This window comes from Capsella rubella, unplaced genomic scaffold, assembly GCF_000375325.1.
Source record: "Capsella rubella cultivar Monte Gargano unplaced genomic scaffold, Caprub1_0 scaffold_3, whole genome shotgun sequence".
Classification (NCBI taxonomy): domain Eukaryota; kingdom Viridiplantae; phylum Streptophyta; class Magnoliopsida; order Brassicales; family Brassicaceae; genus Capsella; species Capsella rubella.
This window is the reverse complement of record NW_006238921.1, coordinates 11,206,926-11,215,902: the sequence shown is the minus strand read 5'-3', so window position 1 is coordinate 11,215,902 and position 8,977 is coordinate 11,206,926. Positions and strand designations below refer to the sequence as shown.

The 8,977-nt window shown below is 33.6% G+C and overlaps 1 non-coding gene across 1 annotated transcript; it reads right to left on the bottom strand.

Annotated features, from left to right (window-relative positions):
* Nucleotides 1–8,483: 8,483 nt before the first annotated feature.
* Nucleotides 8,484–8,590, bottom strand: LOC111831755. Its single transcript, XR_002834891.1, has one exon. It is a non-coding gene; the product is annotated as a small nucleolar RNA R71 (small nucleolar RNA).
* Nucleotides 8,591–8,977: the final 387 nt, after the last annotated feature.

The following is an 8,977-nucleotide window of genomic DNA, read 5'->3' as shown; positions in this document are numbered from 1 at the left end:
AACGCGTGACATAGACAGTTTCACCCGAGGGGTTTTGAGCTTATTTTTGGAATTTTAAGGGAGCATCAGCCCATATTAGAGGAATCCACAACTCGAAATATACCAAGAGAAGAGCTGTAAATGGTAAGAATTTCTTGAGCCCATAACTAAAAGGAAATGCCATCAATGCCGATCCAAAAGGTCATTGGAACTGGAAGTGAAGTACCAATGTGGGCTTTCCAACAATCAAGAGCAAAAGACCAGCGGTTGAAATGGCAATATCGTTTATTAAGGACTTTTTGAACAAAGAAAGGTCTTTTAAAGAGAGCTTATTTAAACATTTTTCCTTTGTGGAAAGTGTAATCATACATTTTACATGTTATGCTTAATATCCTTATTTTATGAGAGAACATAGAGGAAGAAATGGCAAACCAAGAACTTGTTTTTTTGCTTTCTTTCCCTTGTTACAAGAAGTCTTTATTCTCTTTGTTTGACATTTCTCATTTCAACATTAGTACAGTGGGATTGAAATCTCCCTTCGGAACTAACTTATGAGGATCTTAGCATGGAATTGTCAAGGGCGCGAGAGAAAAATTTACGAAGTGCCGACTGGGGGAGATGTGTCATATGTTTTCCCCAGGTTTTTTTTTTTTTTTCAGAGACAAAAAGTGATCTTGCTTATCTTCAAGAACTTCAAGCTACGTACAAGACAAAAAGTGATCTTGCTTTTTTTGATTGTCTTAAAACGATTGAACCGTTACGTACGAGTGGAAGTCTTGCTCTTATGAATTCTAGAGATTTTCCGGTTCAATTTATGTATCTTAGTGATCGTTTAATGGATATTGAAACCATTATTGATGGAAACCATGTTTGAGAATATTTGCGAGTCGCCAGAGGAGACTTCCATGGGACCTGCAATGCCCATGGTCTTAAGTTTATGTTAGAGATTTGTAAGAATATTGCTTGCTTTGACTCAAACAGCTCGGATATCCTTGCTATTTTGGAGGCGCCCCCGATTGGCCCACATTTGAAGCTGAGTATGCTTCTTTAGAGATTTAAAGTTTTTGTTCCTGAATTTTAGTATCCGCCGCACCCTGTAAAAGGAGAACGGGTGCTAAGAATATCTTACGTAAAAAAGCAAGAAGCCGTAGAGTGCAATTCTCCCTCACAAGTACATCGGCTCCGTCGTGGTTCTCCCTAGAGGAGAGTTTTTTTCCCAATAAACTTGTAATTTGGTTGTTGTGATGACAAAAAAAAAGTAGAAAGTTTTTCTAATTCTTAACAATTCCTTAAACCATCTCCACTAGAGCACCTCATCAAAGTGCAAAAAATTAAAAAAGAGAGAAAAAAGAAAGATCATAAGAAGAGAGAGAAGAGAGAGATTGTAGGGAAAAAAGAGAAAAAATGAGGAAAAAAAATTTACTTTTCTATCTTACTCATCGACCAAGCAGAGTGTGTCACGTCGCATTGCTTATGCGATGCTTTTGTACCCAAGAAAAGCAACGTTTCTTCATCTTGTGTAACCTTCAACATCATTTTACATTTAATTTTGGCTCACTTACACAATAAGCAACCCATTAAATCTTACCACTGGAACTGATTTTCCTTATCTTTGTTCTTCTTCCTCTTCTCGGTTCGACCCATGGTTAGTTCGATCTCGGGGGAATTGCGATTGAAAAATAAAATAAGAAGATTGAGAGATGGATGAAGAGCTTGAAATCGGCTCAAAGATAAATAGAAACAACAAAATTTAGGTTAATAACAAGAACCGTTGGATCGTCTTTAATCTGCGGTGATTTCCATCGATCATAGTCAAAAACTATATGAACCGTCAAACTCTTATTGGTCTATTTCTCAGCCGTTAGATCTCTCGCGGTTATCATTGATCCGCGTCAAAAACTATCTGAACCATCCAACTCTTCTTTATCTTGTTTCTCAGCCATTTGATCTTTCGTGGTTTGTTAATTAACGATTCCACCCTTTATTTTGATTCGTACACAGGCAAATTAGTGAGGGTAGAAAAAGAAACTTTGGGAAAGTTATCGGGCTATTGTTAATATGTTTTAACCTATTACGTGATACAAATGTATATTATGATATGTTTTTCTTTACATATATATCATTTTTATATTATGATTTTGCTATTTTTGTAACTAAGTTTTCTAATAAGTTTGTATTGAATATTATTCAAAAAAAATAGCGAGTATGGTTAGTGAATAAAGCTGTATTAAATAAATGAAGTTGATTATGGTGAATTATACATATGTCTATAACTGATAAAGTTTTCGAACGACCAATCTGTAATGGATTGCGTTTGTAAAAATATTATTGATTACTCGCTCTACTATATAATTGCGAGTTTTAAAAAATAACCCGTGAATTACCAATGATTTATATAGTTTGATACATAATTAGTTTATCTTTAACTAACATTATTAGATAGCTCGTTAGTACTTTGGCTGAAATACGAGAAATACTTAGGTTCACCCGTTATTGATTAACCAATTAAAATAAAAAAATATATGCCAACTCATTTTGCTGTCCATAGGCCTCTATGTATTCCACCTTTGGAATGTCAATGTGACGGTTCTTGGCTTGATTCAGACCTTTTTAATGGTCTTGGGTGCGTCCTTGTGGAAGATAGAGTACTTTCTTCGAGAGGTCACTCTTGGATTGGCCTCAAGTGCGTCAGAAGGTAATTTTTCACTCCTCCATGCAGAATTGGATTCCCTTCTTTGTGCTATTATGGCATGGGCATCCGTTTTACCGTCCCTCCTCCAAATTTTTTTTTTCTTTTTTCAGAATTAAAAAAAAAAACAAAAAAAAATAAACAATCGCAGGTTGTCACGTGTCAGTGGGGCCCGCGGATGGAGGAAGGACTGACTCGTTTAAAGAAACGACCCAAAATTTTTTTTTTTTTTTTTGGCCAAAAATACTGGGGGACTGGCCATAGGACCTGCAATGCCCATGGTCTTAAGTTTATGTTAGAGATTTGTAAGAATATTGCTTGCTTTGACTCAAACAGCTCGGATATCCTTGCTATTTGGGAGGCGCCCCCGATTGGCCCATATTTGAAGCTGAGTATGCTTCCTTTAGAGATTTAAAGTTTTTGTTCCCGAATTTTAGTATCCGCCGCACCCTATAAAAGGAGAACGGGTGCTAAGAATATCTTACGTAAAAAAGCAAGAAGCCGTAGAATGCAATTCTCCCTCACAAGTACATCGGCTACGTCGTGGTTCTCCCTAAGGAGAGTTTTTTTCCAATAAACTTGTAATTTGGTTGTTGTGATGACAAAAAAAAAGTAGAAAGTTTTTCTAATTCTTAACAATTCCTTAAACCATCTCCACTAAAGTACCTCATCAAAGTGCATAAAATTAAAGAAAGATCATAAGAAGAGAGATAAGAGAGAGATTGTAGGGGAAAAAGAGAAAAAATGAGGAAAAAAATTCCTTTTTTATCTTACTCATCGATCAAGTAGAGTGTATCACCTCGCGTTTCTTATGCGATGCTTTTGTGCCCAAGAAAAGAACCGTTTCTTCATCTTGTGTAACCTTCAAAATCATTTTACATTTAATTTTGGCTCACTTACACAATAAGCAATCCATTAAATCTTACCACTGGAACTGCTTTTCCTTATCTTTATTCTTCTTCCTCTTTTTGGTTCGACCCATGGTTAGTTTGATCTCGGGGGAAATTGCGATTGAAAGATAAAATAAGAAGAGTTTAATTCCGATTGAGAGATGGATGAAGAGCTCGAAATCGGCTCAAAAATAAATAGAAAAAACAAAATTTAGGTTAATAACAGGAACCGTTGGATCGTCTTAAATCTGCGGTGATTTCCATCGATCAGAGTCAAAAACTATATGAACCGTCAAACACTTATTGGTCTATTCTCAGCCGTTAGATCTCTCGCGGTTATCATTGATGCGCGTCAAAAACTATCTGAACCATCCAACTCTTCTTTGTCTTGTTTCTCAGCCATTGGATCTTTCGTGATTTGTTAATTAACGATTCCACCCTTTATTTTGATTCATACACATGCAAATTAGTGAGGGTAGAAAAAGAAACTTTGGGAAAGTTATCGGGCTATTGTTAATATGTTTTAACCTACTACGTGATACAAATGTATATTATGATATGTTTTTCTTTACAAATATATCATTTTTATATTATGATTTTGCTATTTTTGTAACTAAGTTTTCTAATAACTTGGTATTGAATATTATCCAAAAACACTAGCGAGTATGTTTAGTGCATAAATCTGTATTAAATAAATAAAGTTGATTACCTATGATTTATATAGTTTGATACATAATTAGTTTATCGGCAAAACTTATTCGTTTTATAAATTCGATTTTAATCAATATTTGAATAGTATATTTTTTAAGACTTCGTATGTACCATTGTTAAAATTTGATTTAGTTATGTTCTTTAAAACCTGTAAAAATGAACAGTTTTGCATATAATATATGTAATATTTGGTCTTACAAAATATTTAATTGGAAAACTTAAGTGGTGTGTATCATGTTCAGACCCGTTGCAAAAATATTCTGACACGTTTCTAATATTTTTAATATTCTATAATTTTTTTTATATTTGAATATTTTAAAGGTTTCAGTGTTAAAAGATTTTAAACTTTTAAAAATTTTTAAAATTATAATATTCTGAAACTTTTGAAACATTTTAAATTATCATATTTTAAAAATTTTAATTTTTTATATGATCAAATAAAAAACTTTATTAATCTGAATAAAAAAATAAAATACAAAACCCCAATAAGTTAAACATCATACTCATTCATAGTTAGAAGTATATTGGTCATGTTTATAATGATTTAAACCTATTTCCCAAAACTTTTAACGGATGTGGTATGTCTTACACCTTTTTCTATCAATAAAGTATAATATAAAATTTCATAAACATATTTAACCAACCTCCTTAAATTTAACCAAAATATTTAACCAACCGGTTTTAGATATCCAAACTTTATTTTAATAAGATTTTAAGTTTATAATTATATTTTCTTTCTCAATTAATTAAAGTATATCCATTTGGAAAAATTCAAATTGCAATATATTCAAAACAAGAGAAGAATTGTTATTCTATATTTTTATTATATACTTAATATAATAAATTAAAACAAGATCAAATATAGGTGAAAAGAGAGTAATAAATGTTTTTAATTTATTATTTTAAATTAGTTAGAGAAACATTAGGAAATCAAAAATCTAGATATAGAAATAATATAATATGCTGGGAAAGTATCCAATTTATGTCCAAACCTAGTTAAATATCCGATTTGGAAGTATCTAATTGTTTAATTTTGGGTTAATTTTTAATTTTGACCCGACCCATCATCATCTATGTAAAAGTGTACTTCTCTTTTACTAAATAGGTGATGATCCATAACTAACTTTATTAGATAGCTAGCTAGTACTTTGGGTGAAATACGAGCAATACTTAGGTTCACCCGTTATTGATTAACCGATCAAAATAAAAAAATATGTCATGTCATATTATATTTAAAAAATAAATCAAAAATAAAACAAACCCTAACAACTCTTTTCTAAATCCAAACCAAAATATAATTTCGTTTAATTCAAAAATCAAAACCCTAACCACTATTTTATCAATCCAAGCGAAAATATAATTTCGTCAGTTTAAAAAATATTTACCCTAATCACTAACTTGTCAATCCAAACTGAAATATACTTCCCTAATAAATATCCTACAGAATTTGTTTCCTTAATTTCCTTAATTTTTTTTTTTTTTGATTTAATTTTTAAATAAACTAATGTGACATATTGTTGTATTTTGATTGGCTAATTAAGAGGAGGTGGACAAGAGTGGTTCACCCAAATATTTTTCGTGAGATAATATAATTTTATATTCTTATAAACTTATACACTGCAGTTAACATGTTAATAACATCTGATCTTAGTTCAAAATTTCTTATATTTTGTCTAGGTAAAATGGTTTAAGTAATCGTAGTAATAGCTTAATAGTTTGTACTATTAACGCATACGACTAATTTTTAAACCATCTTAATGTATATTGTAACAAAAGTTACCTATTTAATTAAATAAACAAAACTGTAGCCAAAAGTGGAGGAAAACTAGACAAAAATTATAACATAAGTTAACAAAATTGTATCAAATATATTTTAACCCAAAGAAAGAAACAGAACTAAAATCATACAAGTCATTGTATGATTAACTATAATTTCCTTTTGTTTTATTGTAGAAATTATTGATTATTTTTGCAGAATTGATAGTTTCAAAATATTTAGTAGAACATCTAAGATTTTGAAGATCAAGTTAAACTGTAATTTGCAAACTAGGCTTCCTTAATTTGATTAATTAATCTTATCAATACGGTGACTTATAAAATATAAATTATCTACTGATAACTCTATATTTTCACATTCTTAAGCATACATTTTGTGCACAGTTTGCATAGTTTAAGTCATGTTTCTTATGAATTTTAGTATATTTTCCTTCATATTGCACTTTTAGGAGATTTAGTATAGGCATTTACATATTTGTGCGTTTCGAAGTTAAAACAGGTACATTCGAGACGTTTTGAGCTTTCAAGGAGTCTAACCCGATCGAGTGTACCGGACGCGACCAAGGAGAACACGACCGAGTGATCGGATGGGATAAGAGAAGCAGACTCGAGACTCAAGGCTAAGGCATTGGACTCGACCAAGCTTGGATGGACCGAACGAGCCCAGCTTGCACCCGATAGAGCTCATTTAAGACCGACTTAGTATTTTGTCATTTTTTTTTAGGGTTTTGAGAACCCACTATAAATAAGTACCATTGGTCATTAAGAACAAAGATCGAGTGTTCATTAGGGGTTTTCTTTGTAGCCACCAAACTTTCCAGAAATTTTTTAATCTTATTATCTCTTGATCTATAGAGTTTTTGCTGTTGCTTCTTTGTACTATCTTTCTCCTCATATCACTATCTCTTTGATTATGCAAGATTTAGAGTTTTCTGGGTTTCAACTTTTTACAATGATTTGCAGATCTGAGTAGTGTTCTTAGCTTTAGGGATGAGGGATATCAGTTTTGGATCCTAGTTTCCAAGGGGTGTTTATGGCTAGAATCTTGTAGATCTCTTCTGGATTAGTGATCTTATTGCTGATTTCTTTCTGATCAACTGGAATTAGATCTCATGCATTTCCACCCTGGAAGGTGTTTGCTGAAATGCCTGAATAACTAATGCTTGAGATTCATTGTCTTAGCCTTAGGGATACGTTTCTAGGAGATGTTTTAACATGATTAAGCTGGTTCTTACTGCCTATTCATTGCATGTTTCATCAGAGGGATCTGATCTTAGGAAGTGTAATGAGTTTGATAATCTTCACTAAGGGATTGGGCTGGTTAGGTTTAGAAGCTTTATGTTGGGATTACCGCTGCTTGTGTTTTGATTGAGTACCCCATAGAGATTAGGAGGATTCATAGATTGATTACCTTATTCCTTGGAAAGCTATTTATCTTTGATTGATTTCCATCACATCTTTGTTTCATTTCTGCTCTGCTTAGTTCTTGCATCTTAGTTTATCGTTATGTAGTTTGTTCTTTATAGTTTGCTTTCAATAGTTCTTCACTCTTTAGATTCATTTATGTATTATGATTTCTATATTCAATATCTAATATATCTGGCTTGACTTATTTATCTCTGATCATATCCTAGTTGCTTGCTCAACCACTCATTTGGTTCGATGCCTCAAGTACTACAATTACTGAGGAATTGACCTGACTTGCCTCGAGAGTGACACGTTAAAAAAAAACCTGTTTCAATTTGGCGCCGCTACCATTTGGGTGTTTATTAGTAACAAATAGGATTTCAGCATTTACAAGATCAAGTTCTTTTAAATTCCCTTACTGGATTCTTCCTTTGCTGCTTGTCTGTTTTGAATCTAAGGTACCTGTCTAACACAACTCGAGCCTGACCACTCAGCTCGATCGAGTCATACCAAACCTGATCGAGTCTGCTCTTGCTCGATCGTGTCTCACCTCTGGTTAAGTTTATGCACACTCGCTCTAAAGGAAATCAGAGTCTGCTCACCTACCTCAACTATATCGATTGTCTGCCGCGACAACTACGTAAGCAACGTAATCAGTTAAGGGTAGTCCAGCAAGAAGCAATAATGGATCCTCTACAAAGGGAACCAACTAGGATTGGAGCAAGGGATGCTCCAAGGAATCATACTCAGCGCTAAGGGATCGTTCCTCCTGCGGTTCAGAATAACAACTTCGAGATCAAGAGCAGCTTGTAATCAATGATCCAGAGGAATAAATTTCATGGTTTGCCACTTGAGAACTCACCAAGATCAACGGTGTTAGCGAAGAAAGGTTCAAATTATGCCTCTTCTCATTCTCTCTAGGGGATAAGGCTCATCAATGGGAGAAAGCACTCCCAGCCGGTTCTACTACAGCATGGGAAGATTGGAAGCGAGCTTTCCTTTCGAAAATCTTCTCTAATTTTTGCACAGCTCGCCTATGGAATGATATCTTCGGATTCAGCCAGAAGAATGGAGAGACGTTTTGTGAAGCATGGGAAAGGTTCAAGTCTTATCATTCTCAGTGCCCACAACACGGGTACACTAATGAGTCTCTCTTGAGCAAGTTCTACCGAGGCGTCCTACCCAAGATTCGTATGCTCTTAGATACTGCTAGCAATGGAAATTTCTTGAACAAAGTTGTTGAAGAGGGTTGGAAACTAGTTGAGAACTTATCTCAATCCGATGAAACTTACAACAAGGATTATGACCGCACATTTCGGGGATGTACAGATTCAGAGGAGAAGTATAAGAGAGACTTGAAGGCAATGAATGAAAAACTTGATAGGATCTTGCTTAGTCAGTCCAAGAGTGTTCACTTCATCACGGAAAAGGAGCTGTTTCAACCGCAAGAAGGTGATTGTGCTACAACAGAAGAAGTGAGCTATATCCAAAACCAGGGTGGTTATAAAAAGGGCTTCAACAACTA